The following is a 14,594-nucleotide window of genomic DNA, read 5'->3' on the forward strand; positions in this document are numbered from 1 at the left end:
CACAGCTGTATATGTGACATTAGCACACTGGATCAATAATCCTGCATCCTTGCTCAGGCACAGCACTGTTCAACACTTCTGAGCCACACCTGGCTCTTGCCCATGCCAGCCAGAGGAGCCCATGCCCACTTGTGTAAGCCTGGTATAAGTTAGGCTAAAATCTTCACTTGTTCTAAGGAGTCTGGGTGCCAGAATGTTAGATCCTGTAGTGTTTGGTGTTGTACTTTTGCATGTTTAACTTCTGGTTGACCAGGAGAGCCAGGTCAGAGAGCTGGTCTAGAAATTGCATTGGGCAGAACATGGGAAGTTTCCTACTGTGGATGCTGTGGTCTGGGGTCACTGGCAATCTGGTTTTGTCCATGGGAAGCCTGACTCTCTTCTGAATGGTGAATAAATACTCCAACATATAAGCCTGTATTACAAATTTTGATCAAATTTGTCTTTTATCTTCAATTATGTTGTTTCCAGGAGCAAGTGTTCTGACTCAGAGTTTATTCCATATCAGCTCCTACAAGTTTAGTTCACTAACATCAATACAGATGATAAATATTGAAGCATAAACACTCTTCAGAGAAGTTGAAGAATCCTTATTCTGAGACCTAGATACAAGACAAGATCCATATTTAGCACTGGGGAAAAAATATTTCCTTGTGTTCATTAGTGAGTGTAAAGGAATTTGGTTTTTGGAAGATAGCAGACTGCAGTTCTCCACACGTTTTGGTTATTCTGGGCTTCATTTTTTAATTTCTTCAGACACTGGTATTGTGCTGTGTAATGTGGGATAGATTCAGGTTAAAAACACAAAACATATAACAGAAAAAATTTCTAAACATCTTGACTTTTGCATTGCACATTTTTGTCTGAGATACCAGCATATATAACCATAATTGCCAAAGTCTTCTAACTAGTGTGTGTGCATGTGATTTAAAAATGCAAGCAACCCCATCAAAGGGCCTCTTGCTTTTTGATTCCCTGAGAAATGAATAATATTCAGCACATTTTTTGGAAACCGCATTTAAGTCAACCCTGAAAGTGGGGCTGGACATTTAATATTCAAAGAATTTTAACAACTTCAGCATGAAGTAGGAAAAAATAGAGTTGCATTTAGGATCCTGGTGTCTGCCAAAATAATACCCTCATGTTTTTCATCTTCAGAGCACTTTGCATAGAGTGAAAGGAGGTGTTTGGGTGCATTAGCCTTGAGCAGTAAGCTTGGCTTGGTGGTGCTTAATGGCCATTTGCAGTCACTGAAATACAGAGCTGCTTCCAGATTTAGCAGCCTTGTGCAGCTCAGTGTAGCCCTAAGGTTTGGCCCACAGCCTGAATCAGGCCTGGGGGATGTTTGGCGCGGTGGATCAGGGATCAGGCCCTGCTGCTGGGTGCCCAGGATGCTCCCTGCCCATCCTGGCAGGGGACAGCAGCAGCTGGGAGCAGGGGGAGCTCATCCAGCTGGTGCACACCCATGCTGGGCCTGTGCTCGGGGGAGCCTCCTAAGCTCCACTCCTGGATCCTCTGGCTTTGAGGCTGGAATGCTTGACCTCACATTGCAGTTTCCACAGGACTATTGTTTCACTCAGGGAAGGGCTGGGGGTTTTTGTTATTTAGATGTTTTTCTGATGCCACCAAAAACATTATGGGCACTAATCTACTACCGTCACAGCTTTGCTGTGAGTTTTGGGTGATCTTGTAATTCCCACTTTGCTGCTGAGAAGCTAAGCACAAGCTCACTGAAAGTACCTTCTGTTGTTTATTGTATTTTCTGAGCACTGAGGCCCTGGGCCACAGAACACAGAATTAACTCCAGGCATTTTCACCCACAGCCAGGAACATTCCTCCTCACTGCTGTGTATCCACTCCACAGCCACTGCTGACTATCCACCCGTGCCTGACCTCTGGAAAACTGGGAAGGTGACATGAGTTACCAACCATTCTCATGCAACTTGGGCTGAAAACACTGCCTGGTGTCAGAAGGGCTCCTCTCAGCTCAGAGAGAGTCCTCTCTCTAGGTGATATTTCTTTTTAAGCAATTAAAGTATTTTTCTTTCACCTCTAATTTCTATTTTCTCCTCATGGTTATTGTGGCAAATGTGAAAAGCCTTCCATGGACAACACTTGAATTCACTGCATAACCCAGCTCTTTCCAGGTGCACCAATTGAAGCACCAATTGTATTTGAAGTAAAACAGTATGTGAGTGACTGAGCAGCTTGAATTCTGCATTTCCTCTCTTTGAGAGCTTGACTTGGCACTCTCAGCATCACTGCTGTGCTATAATTTATAAATGTACTGGTGGATTAGGTAGAGGGTATTTGGAGAGGGATGTGGATGTGTCTATATTCCTGAAACTAACAGCCCAAACAGTACATGATGTCAGTAGGCAGGTACCCTCTTTTTAGAGAGGAAGAAAAGGGCATGAGTTGTTAGAGTGACTGGAGGTCAGTAGCTGCTTTCTCAGTTGTGCTTAACTCATGTTTTCAGTACTAAAGGACCTACAGGCAGTTCCCCAGTCCTGGAGTATCCAGGTACCCAAAGCTTCTCAGTTGCTTGCCACAGAGCACGGGTTGCTGTCAGTGAACTTTTCTCTGGGATACCATTGCAGCAGCTGTCCCACTTTGTAAGACCAGATGGCTTCATCTTCTGGTGGGAATCCTCATCTGGGCGTGAAGGTTTGATTAATTGTTGGATTTGGCCCAAAAGGTTTTGTGTCAGGGATCCATATTTTGATCTTTAGAGCACATTTATGCAAATGCTGAGAGTATTGAGAAATTATTTTTGTTAATTTTTCTGTGTTAACAGAAGAAAATGGAAAGTGGAGGTAATATTTTCTTCTTCTATTGTGTGGCCTTGTTTTATTGAACTTAATGACTATTCTTATGTGCTGCTCAGTAGGAGCAGAATCAGCACTGAGTGCCTCCCACTTGAGCAAACCTGTCTGAGTGGATTTCCTCAGCTTGCTGTGCTTTGTCTCCTTCGTGTGACCCTGCAAGCTACTTGTGGCATGGGAGAGAAAAAAGTGAAAATAATGGGAAAATAATAACTGTCCTGCATGCATTGGGAAGGAGTGATCATGGATTGCTGGGCTCCTGTACAAGTGGTGTGGCATTAGGACCTGGTCTCTTCCCCAAGGCTGTGCAGAAGATGTGGAGAGGTTTAGACCCCTCTGTGAGTAGGGATTCCCACCATGCACAGCCCTGGGCAGGCAGGCAAGTTCCTCTGCTCAGCTTGAAACTTCATGTCTGCTTTATATTTTTTGCTCACAAACACAAAAAGGATCCTGGTTTAGCTCCACCACGAGGTCACCTGTGGACCTGGAGCTGCAGAAGCAGCTGGTGGCCCTAGAGCTGAGCGGGAGCAGGTACATGACAGCTGTCTGGGGAAGGAACAAGCAAGTGACACACTGGCTTTAGTGTCCTCCAGCAAACACCTCCAAACATGGGGCAAATCTGGCTGGTTTCTGCTCAAGGACACAAAGTATGTCCAGTGGAGAGCATGGAGCAAGGTTGAGAGGCTGGAGAGAGTCAAAGGTCTGAGACCTTCCCTCGCTGCCTCTCTCCTAATCTTGTCCTTCTTTGCCAGGGATTACATCCCAAGGATTGCCCTGATCCTTTGATCCTCTCTCAAAGTCTCTTTTGAGACTATCTCAAAAAGTGGCCTCCAGCACATTTGGAGCATCTGGCTGTATCTGTGAACCTAGGTGGGAAGCTAAGTAGAATTTCAAAAGCTTTTTTATTTTCTTTTTTTTTTCTTTTTTTTTTTTTTCTTTTTTTAAAGCAGTTTAGGTTATTTTTGAAAGACCAAGATAATTTTATACTTCAAGTAGTGTTTCTCTGATTTATCTATTTACATTGTAAACATAGAGAGGGTTTAAAGTGCCCATTGTCCACATTAGCTCTTCTTGTCTTTCATCTGCATCTGGAGGGCTTTGTTGCTGTGGTTTGCTTTCATTTTCTAGACAGAACTGAATGTTGAAGAGATGAGACTTTATTCAAATATAGCAGTGATGTTTGAACAATTCATCATCATAAAACAGAGAAGGAGTGGGGCTGAAAAGCAGACATTTTAGCCAGAAAGATCTGTGTATTTAAAATCCAGGGGCTAGTTCTTGCTAGTTAAAGCTCAGAGATGATGCTTGAGGGACTAGTGATTTTTTATTTTTCATTTTTAAATAGAAGATGTAAAACTAAGCTGCGGCTGCACTTAATGATCAAGGACATAAAACTACAACTCTGTGATATGGGCTGGCATTAGGGGAGCATGTACACTGACCACGGGAAACAGCTGGGAAGGCTTAATGCAGATTAACTGATACCTGGTGGCAAGGTACTGCTGTCAAACAGCTGATTTCCCTGCATTATTTCAGCCCTTAGGATGGGTTTGTGCTGTCTCTGCTAATCCCTGGCAGATGTTTGGAGGATGGCACAGCCGGTGCCTGGCTGCAGCAGCGTGACCTTGCGCAGGATGGGCAAGCCTGGGGTGTAAAAAGGGGCCCACACACACATCCCGAGCACAGGGAGTCCTGACAAATCCTGGTAACCTTCTAAGGGGAGCTGTGTGAATGATCCTTGTCAATACTACCATTAGATTAGTGAGGGACAGTGACTACTGCAGGGCAATGAACTCCATTAGAGTCACTTAATAGAGCTCATTGGTAGTAAACTGACTCAGTGATTTGCTTTTCATCAGCTCTGCTGGCTTACTATGGAGCCTCTTCTGTTCAAATGGCATGTGAAATCTCTGGTGCTAGCTGGCACCTGTGGGGTTATTTAGCAGAAGTTCACATAGAGTCAGCCAGTTTGGTAACAGCTACCCAGGTGCCTGGGAATTGTAAGTAATGCTGGCAAGACTTTAGGACTTCTCCTCTGTCAGCTTTAGTTGTGTCAGGTGTTTGTGGAGAAAGGGTACCTGTCTGATTTTTGTTGTTTGCACATGTCTGTGTGTGTCTGTGGTTTTTAACTTCAGAGTCTGTTCCCTGGCAGCTGCTGTGGCAGTGCCAAGCATCAGGGACTGAGGAGTTCAGCCTGCATGGAGGGTGGGTGTTACTGTGATATTTCATGAAAAATCTTTTTGCTAAGATTTCTTTTTCTGGGAAGCTTCAGCTTCTCCTTGTTTTGCTTCAGCTTCTCCTTGTTTTGCTGTTTCGGAATGTGATTTGGAGAATTGTTTATTCAGCATGTAAATTGTTTTTATTTAATAACTAATTTTAGTTTAACTATGTCGACTTTGGTCAGTCACGGGTTTTTATTATTCATTCTTTTCTAGCCTTTTGTCTGTATCCTTTCTCTATAGTTTAGTACAGTTTTAGTATATAATTTTCTTTTAATATAATATAATAATAAATCAACCTTCTGAAAAACAGAATCAAATTCTCATCTCTCACCTCATCCTAAAGACCTCACAACACCACAGGTGGGTAGGTAATGGAAAACCACTGGCTCTCCTCTCTGGCTTCTCCATATAGACTGTAAACCAGAGGCTTCAAACAATTGCCATTTTCTGCCAATCTTAGGTTTATATATTTGTGTGAAAGCACTAGATAAAAGATGGTTGTATACTCAAACACCCTCTGAAGAAGCTTTTAGCTTGAACAAAATTGAGTTTAAAAGCCTGTCCATCACCTGAAACCTGATTCATATCCCTAGAATCAGAGTAGTGGAGATTTTCCCTGTTTCACAGAAGTAGCTGTGTGACAAGTTATGGATGACCTGTAGGTGTTCAGAGGCTTTGCTCTCCCACCACTCAGCCAGGGCTCAGGGCAGCCTGGCCAGCAGCAGGGCTGGGAGCTCCAGGGTGTCAGTGACCTCCACCAGCTCCTTTAGCTTTGTGTCTCCACCTTTCCCTTATCATCCAGAGGGGTTGTGAAGACAGGTTTACACTTGGAATGATCATGAGCTGAGTGAAAAACTGCCTGAGTATGATTATTGGCTGCAGCAATATTGTACTTGGCAGCAAGGTGGCCTCTTACAATTACATCTCCAAGGATCCTGCAGACACAGAAATGCCTCCAATTCTCCCACCAGGGAAAGGGGACTCTGAGCTGATCTGTGCAAGAGCATTTTGTCAGTGGAGGTTAGGTTGGGTTTCTCCAAGAACAGCATCTACTTGTGAGCTTGATTACTACTCTACCTGGGCAGCAGAGCCCTTCAGGGCCAGGAGGGCACTGACACAAAGGCCCTGCCTGCTCACACAGTGATGTGTGCTCAGGGCATCCCATGCCCTGCCTGTGCTGGGGGATGCAGGGAGTGCACCCACTCTGCCCTGTGCTGGGCACCCAGAGTGCTGCAGCTCTCTTGGCTGGAGTTCCAAGGCTCAGACTGCACTTCTAGTGTGACACGGCTCATTTCACTCACAGAGGTGGTGATGCTTTGTCACCTTGCTTCTAGCAGATGCAGATCAGCTCTTTTATGCCCTAAAGGAAATATAGCCATATTCCAGGGTTGAGTGATGACCCTGCTGAAAAACTGGATGGAAAAGTTGGCTGTGTTGCAATATTATTTTAATTTTTTAATTTTTCAAAGTGCAAATTTTTATTTCACTTGTGGCTTTTTGTAGATGTTTCAGAAGGATTTTTTAGAGAGATGTTTCATTTTGAAGTGTCACAGAAAAGATTTGAAAATTTTAGGAAATTCTAGGGCTAAGCTTGAAATCAATTTGTTTGAAATAACAATGAACAGCAGATTTAGGTTGGAAAACATCACCAAGATTTTACTTCAGAGTTATGGGATGAGGATAAAGGAAAAAAAAAAACCATAAAGGACGAAGGCTAAAGAATTACTTTCTTTGCAACATGCAGCAGTAAGAAATGAGAAACCTCTTCTGACAAGTATAGCTGTTCTCACACTTTCAGAGGGATTTTTATCTTCTGGAAAACTAGTGTTTTAGGCAAATAAAGCTTACCCAAACACTGTCCTGATTTGCATAGCTGATTAAGAAGCATCAGCCCACATGGTAGCAAAGGCTGTGACTGCCAGGCCCTGAGCTGCCTACACGGGTTCAGTGTCCCAGTGATTCTTGTGGATCCCTCTGGCCTGGCTGGAAGGGGGGCTGCTCACTCCCTGGGAGGTGGTGGGAAACAGGGGCTGGAGTGGGATGGGAGAGGCTTTTGAAGGGATCTGTCCCTGCCTGTAGGGCCAGGGGATGATCCTAGCAACATCTGCCCTCAGCTCTGGCTCCATGTGAAGCCATAGCCCGGGATGTTGCCTGTCCCTGGGACAGGGAAATACTGGGGACAAACAGATAAGGTAATGTGCTTCAAAGGAATTGGTTTCCTGTCCCTGGGTGACAAGGAAGTGTATTCAGCACATGTCACCCATGTCTGGTGAGTGGCCACCCTTGTTCGCTGCACCTTTCTGTCCCCTTGCCACTCTGTTTTCATAGGAAATCTCTTTGGAGCAGGGATTTTATTGATTTCATTTGTCTTCTCACCACAGTGATCTGGACACCATGGACTCACACGGAAATAAAAAGTGAGGTGACTAATTTGCTGAGTCCCTAATGCAGGGAGTCAGATGTAAATTGGTTGTTGGCCATTGCACATCACAGAGCAGAGGTGTCACTCACATCCTAATAAGTGAGCTGGCAGCTCTTGTTCCCCCCACAGTTTCTGCATCAAGAGTGAATTGCAGTAATCCCATATTAAGGTGACACAGGTGTGGATTCATTTCCAAAACTGCTCCAAAACTGTTCCCTCTGGACTCCTTGTTTTTAATTATATTTTCCCCACTCATGTCAGTACAGCAGCAGATTTAAATGCTGGTACTGCACTGATTAAAATTGTATTCCCAAAATAACTTTGTCCTTTGGTATCATTCTGTGGGATGATGTGCTTTTGTTTTTCAATTGCTAGATTTTCAAAGTGAAATCTGAAGCAGAAATCGGATAGGAAAGTTTCCAAATAACTTCACCACAGGTATGCACTGCCTGTCCTTGGACAGTCTATTTTAAATAAAAATAGGTACAACCAGTAGTAAGAGAAACAATTTATTCATAAGGGGGTTGCTGAAGAAGCTGGCTGGTGTCCCCTATGTCTTTCCTTCCCTTAACATGTACATCTGTGTTATCCATATTACTTTTTTTGTGAACCTTTCTATGCACCAGCTGTGGTAAGTTGTTTACAGTGTCATTGGTAGTGATCAGTGACTTTCATTTGCTTTTGGTGAAAATCTTGTGCTGTCCCCAGACTATAAAAGACAATTTGCTTGCTGGCCTCACCTATCAATTTATTACACATTCCTTGTGCCCCCCTGGTGTTTGCCTCCTCCTGGAGGTCACCCAGCCTTAGTGACCACCTTGCCTACAGCCTTCTCTTCTCACTCATCTTACACCTCTGGACTCTTTATTTCTTTTTTTTGCTTCCTCCTTCTTTTGAGCTACAAAGCACTAGAAAAGGTCCATCCCCCAGGTAGTCCCTAATACTGATTTCCATAATCTCCTCTTTAATAGTCCTAAGGCTGCTACTGGTTCTCTCATATGGCCATGGAGAAGAAAAAGAGATGATTCCTGTAGGACATCCCAAAATCCTGCTTGCTCAACTCCACTTCTGATCTAGATTTTCTATTTGTTGACTATGTCAGCTAATTGAGCATTTTTCCTTGTTAGGGAGGGCAAGAAGGTGACACTTGTTACTTGCTGTGGTGGAACTGCCCTGGATCCTCTGTTGGGGGTCCTTACCACTGAAATGAGCCCTTCATGGCACTAGGTCTAAAGTCTGCATGACTGCTAACTAGTGTTTCTCTTCATGACTGATTTTAGATCTGTTATTTCCCTGGCTCACTGTCCTATTTGCATGTTGCATAGCCCTGGAAGCAAAGATTGCTGCATTTTTTAGATCAGAGGACCTCTGTCCATTTCTTTGCTCTGTTACCATCATGCTTTTATTTGAAATGAGTGAAAGGAGTTGTACCATGCTGTGGATCAGCCATAGGTTTGACATGACTTCACAGAGAATTTGGACTCTTTTGACTAGGATTTGGGAAATTTCGCAAAGAGCATTGAATAGAGCTGAGTGAACTCTTTGCACTTTTGGCAACACCATTTCATCTTTCTGGCATGATCAGGAGCTGCCATCTGTTCTGTCTGATGCTGTTTTCTGCCAGAAACCTTGGATTCTTACCTCTGGCTGGATGTGCTCTTTACATTCCAAGTCCAAAGAACAGGCTGGCCAAGAGGCTTCCAGTTCAACCAGATTAATGTATTTCAGGGAAGAGCAGAAAAGCCCCAAACTTGGATTTTTAAAAAGTCCATGAGAATTTTCTCCATAATTCTTTCTCTTCCTTCTTAAAAATTCTATTTCCCTTTTATTTACAATGGAAAAAGTTTAAAGAGGAAGGAGGAAAGATCTGAAAACAAAAAGTGGTAGTTTTATACTCCTTTTCTTTGAGGAGGGGAGAGAGATACTGGAAAACCTACATGAAGTTTCTTTCAAGATTTGCTGATATTTTTGAAAAGTGCAATTTTTCAGTGAGAAATTTGTGGCTCCCCTTATTTTTAACAAGTACTACACAGAGCTATATTTAGAAAATGCTTCATGTATTTGCAAGGTAAAAACCCCCATATTTGTCAGCAATAAACATATAATGTGAACACATCATGGATGTCTGATAGCTCTTTGCAAATTAGAGGCCAGTGCTCACCTGTGTCCATGCTGGTCTAACAGCACAAATCCTCCTCCTTCAATCATGAGAGGAGAGTTTATAAGAGACATTACTGAGGACAGGAGGCACCTCTGCTTCCCATTTGCACATTAGCTAACATAAAGCTGTAAAATATGGAATAACTTTAGAAGAAAATGCCAAGATTTATCAAAGAGAGACAATACTGATGTATTGTCTCAGGAGATGTTTATATTTGCATCTTCTGAGTGAGGGCTGTTTTAAGTAGGGCTAATGGATTTGTCTGACCAGCAGACTCACTGCTATGAGAAAAAGAGAACCCCTGGCATGGCAGTATGCATGAGAATGGTGACTTCTGGGGGATGGCTTTTCCTAAGAATAGACTTTATATGCATATGAGCCTTAAAAGAAAGGAGGGATTAGTGGGATTTACCCGAGTGCTCAGTTGTTTCAGCTCTGAGTGGGTTTGTATTCATCTTCATATCCTTCAGCCACTTTGGAAATCTGACCTTGAAACATCCAATACATCCTTGTGGGCACATTTCAGGAGAAATCCAGAGGAGGATGAGAGGTGGGTAAGAAGTCACAATGGTATGGGGCTTCTGCTGGTACAAAGAGACCATGTCAATAATGTTAGTGAGGCTTACTTAGTGTGTCTGCAAGTGTGCCTTCAAATCTACATCAGAGGAGAAGTGAGATTGATGACTCCTTTTTGTTACAAAGTAGGAAAATACCTACTCTAAGGTTGGTGTTTACCAACTGATTTCTCAGACCACTAGAATTAATTACTTTTGAGGCCACCAGGCCACCTGCAGATCCACCAGGCAGATTTCTAGGAAGGTAAATCCCAACACCAGCATGTAGTTGGAGGATTACAGACAAAATTATCCTCAGAGGTACTGAAGTAGTGAGTGAGTTGTGGGGGCACAGAATTTGCTTTTGTGGTGAAACACACCTGAGACAGCCTTAGTGGGAACATGGGACCTCAGCATTGCCTTCACTGTGAAAAAGTGTAATAAGTAGTTACCACAGTAGGTTCAAAAAAGGCATTGCCCAGAGCATGCCAGTTCTCTGATCTTTTGGCACTCACTCCACAATGAGGTGAAGCTCCACGTATGTGCAGTTATTGTAATTATTATTAACTATTATTACTGTTGCTATTATTATTTATGTACCTGTGCTCTAAAATGACTGCATTGTCCTACAGGAGCCTGAGGATGCACAGACAGAATGGATTATCTCCTAACTTAAGCATGCAATGGAAATTTCCAGTTCCTTTTCGTTGTTTTACGTGTTTGTTTTTTTTAATACAGTGAAATTAAATTCAAGAATCTTGTAGCACAGCAATAAGGGAAAAAAATTAATTGAGCAAAAGTCATCAAATGCAGAATTATGGTTCCCCCAGCAACTGTAATGAAGGCAGAGAAGGCATATATAGGCTGGTGTTGGAGTGAATGCTGCACACTGCCTGGAATACAAATCCTGGCGGCGTTCAAGGGACTGAGTGATGATTACTGCGAGAACCATAACTCTGCATTTCCTGACTTTTTGCAATTAAAATCTCAACCTGGGTGATGCATTAGCATAGGCTTTGCATTTAATTTGCTATTTTCTTTAGAATGAATGTGTGTGTGGATTGTGTTTGAACATTTCATAGCTTTTAATATCATTTATTCTTTTGTAAGGGAAAAATCAGGGGAAAAAAACATTTACCACATTATCTCCCTTCTTCTCACTGTCGGGGGGCTGGAGGAGAGAGGGAGGGAAGAAAAGAACAAAAGCTTTAGTGCAAGCAGTGCAATTAATTGCATTTTTAGCTCTAAGAGACATTTGCTGACAAATGTAAATGTCCATCGCTGCTTTTATGGTAATATTTGTACAGACTGGCCAATCCATAGAGGGATGGGTCTCCTCTGGATCTTTAACCCATACACAGTTGAACTAAACATCATTTACCATACCATGAGCTTGGAATGCCAGAAGCAAGTCTGACAAGATCTTTGGTGGCCCCAAGCTCACAGTTTCTTTAGGCCATGATGTTAAAGTCCAGAACTCATGTCTGCAGTCCTGACTGTGTGAAGCCCCAGTGACTTGGAAAGCTCAAACTTGTGAACAGTTGGAAGTGTGTCTGCTCTGTAGGATCTCACCAGACTCTTTCTGTGTCCTTTCTGTATCTCCTCTCTTAGCCACAGGGGAATTTAATGGATTGAAGGAGGCTTCATGCTCTAGCTAGTTGATATGCTGTGGGGTATGGCCAAAATCCCAGTGCTTTCAGTGGGAATGGTATTCCTCTGCACGATGGAAGATCAGACTGAAATCCACCAGTGCTAATTGGATTATAATGTTTTTCTTTCATTTTTATCTGTCTGGAAGGAAAGTCGACTTCTTTCACTGCCTGCCTGAGCCCTGGAAGTACTGGCAACCTTTTATGCTGAGCCCAGGGACCAAACTAGCCAAGTCTGTCCCTCGAGCTTGTCCTGCACACCAACTCTGTAAAGAAGCTCATGTTCCTCATCACCACCCTGCCTAGGAGCAGTCACTTGTTCTGGACTGATTTATAGCCTTTGGGCCTAATAAAGATCAGCAAGAAAGGAAGAATCAATGCAGCTGGCTCTGTTTATGCTGCAAATTTTATTTTTTATTTGTTTATAATGTGTTGATGCTTACATAATTTTGTTTGACCTTTGCTTTTTTCTTTTGCACTTTAACCTTTTATAGCAGCTCTTTATTTTTTGCTTTGTGCTCAACCGTTTCATGATGGTGACTTAAGTCTATTCCCTTTGTTCTGAGCCTTGTGCTTTTATATCCCACTCCCTGTAGAGCCATCAAATTTCTTTTAACCTAAAGGCCTTCTGCTACCAAAGGTAAATCAGCCTTGTCTAAGCTCATTCACTTGAGCCCACCAAAGAGAGATTCCCCTCCCTTTCTGTCCATCCTCACATGAGCTCATGTCCATGTAAAGATGTCAGGCATCAAAGTTCAAAGAGAAAATAGCTTGGCACACATTTCCCAGATGCTGTCAGACTGTTGCTTAGGCTCTGAAAGAATTAAATTATGTGAGTACTCATGTTGCTGTCAGAGGCCTGATGATTTCCAAGAACAAACACTGTTATCTTTAAACATACCTAGTATTTCTGAAAATAACAAAGTTCTACTTTATTGTTTAATTTATCTAAAATCCAGAAAAATGTGAAGGTCTACTACTGTTAATTAATAGTGATGTGTAGGATGGATATATACTAAAACATGTGGATCCCACATATCTCTATTAGAAATGACTGAATTTTGGAAAAAGAGATGTGACCTAGAGCAATATGGCTTAAAGCACTAGAAAGAATGGCTTCAATAGCAGTAGTGTTTAGTCTTTTTATAGGTAAAATTTTTATCTTTTATTTTGACATAATGGATTTGGAAAAAATTCTCATGACATTCCTGGGACAAATAGGAGACAGACAGAATTAATTTTGTTAAAACGTTTACTATGTCCCATTGGCAAACTGCATTTTTTGTCAAACCCTTTTGTTCCTAACATGCACAAGCGACATTTCATCACATTTTTTGTCAACAGAATGTAATTTTATTCCAATCATTCTGTCAACAAAAAGAAATACCATAAAATCACTTTGCTCACAAACATAAATTATATGTTCATTTTGTTTGTAGAAGAAATGGAAAAATCAAAACTTTTTCTGTGGAGACAATGAAGACTGATAGCATTTGTTCTCTGGACAAAATATTTGTGTTACAGGTAGCAGTTTGTGATTTTTAGCTGGCTGGTGGGCAGAGCATGCATGAAATTCAAGGTGAAGCAAAGAAAAAATGTTTGAATGTGTTTATTCCAGCCTTGATCCAGGACATTGAGGAGAAATCAATGGACTTTGAATAGGCTTTTGAAGGCTCAGATGTGATGCAAGGCACTGTATACACAGAGAGCACACAACCCATGAGAGGAGCTATGCCTTTTTGGAGAGGTGGCTGGGATGTCATGGAGGGTACTGCAGGGCATTCACAGGGCACAGGGTAGAGCATTTAGATGGCAGAACGGACTCCCAAGCTCGCCCTTTCATTTTACTGTCTGATGTGTTCTTTAATTTCTTTCCTAAATAACTGCTTTCTTGCACAGCATAGGTAATGCATTAGAGTCAAGATACATCCTTTTAAAGTGGATTTTTACAGAGTAGGGTCATTGCTGAAGAGCCTACATACTCCAGCATGATATGAGAAAAAACCTCTGTGTATTTTAGTGATTGCCAGCTGCTTTCCATTTCCCCCATTACAGGACATGAACAGCCTCTTCTTTTGTCTTCACCTTTCAGCCCAATAGTCTAAATATGACAAAATAGACATCACAAATAATTGTTGTATTTTGAGTGTTTAGCTCACAACTATATGTGCTTTCTGATGACTGGTTGAAAGCACTTGTACAGAATACCATTTTCACCCTGATGTATTTGGAGAATGAACATTCATTTTAGCTACTAGGTTTTCAAGAAAATTGGTACCAAATCAGGGTATCAGGAAAAATAATGCTGTAAGATTGACTTCTCACACCACAAATGATCACTAGTGAATAACCAGCATAAACAAAGGGCAGGAATACATCAGTTAAAGATGATTGTATAGATGATTTTGGTACAATTACAAGCAACTTGCACAGGTTCTTTTCATTTTGTTAAACTAGATGCAAATGGAGAATAAGGTTAAAAATCTGTACTGGACAGGGATTTGTGATCCTTGAGTTCATTCATTGCCTCTGGCATTGAGCTGCTGGGTAACTTTAGGGAAATTGTTCCATCTTCCTGTGTGCAAAGGTCCCACCTATAAAAAAGAGGTAATGGTTTCTATTTCTCTAGTTGTGTGATGAATGCTGCAGAAAAAAAGCAGCTTTGAAATTGAATAAATGACCATCTCCTTTTCAGTTTTTCATGCTCCAACACCTTCTCTTCCTTCCCTGTACACTTGGGCAACTACTTAAAGCTGATGGGGCT

This window comes from Molothrus ater, chromosome 4 (genome assembly GCF_012460135.2).
Source record: "Molothrus ater isolate BHLD 08-10-18 breed brown headed cowbird chromosome 4, BPBGC_Mater_1.1, whole genome shotgun sequence".
NCBI classification, from domain to species: domain Eukaryota; kingdom Metazoa; phylum Chordata; class Aves; order Passeriformes; family Icteridae; genus Molothrus; species Molothrus ater.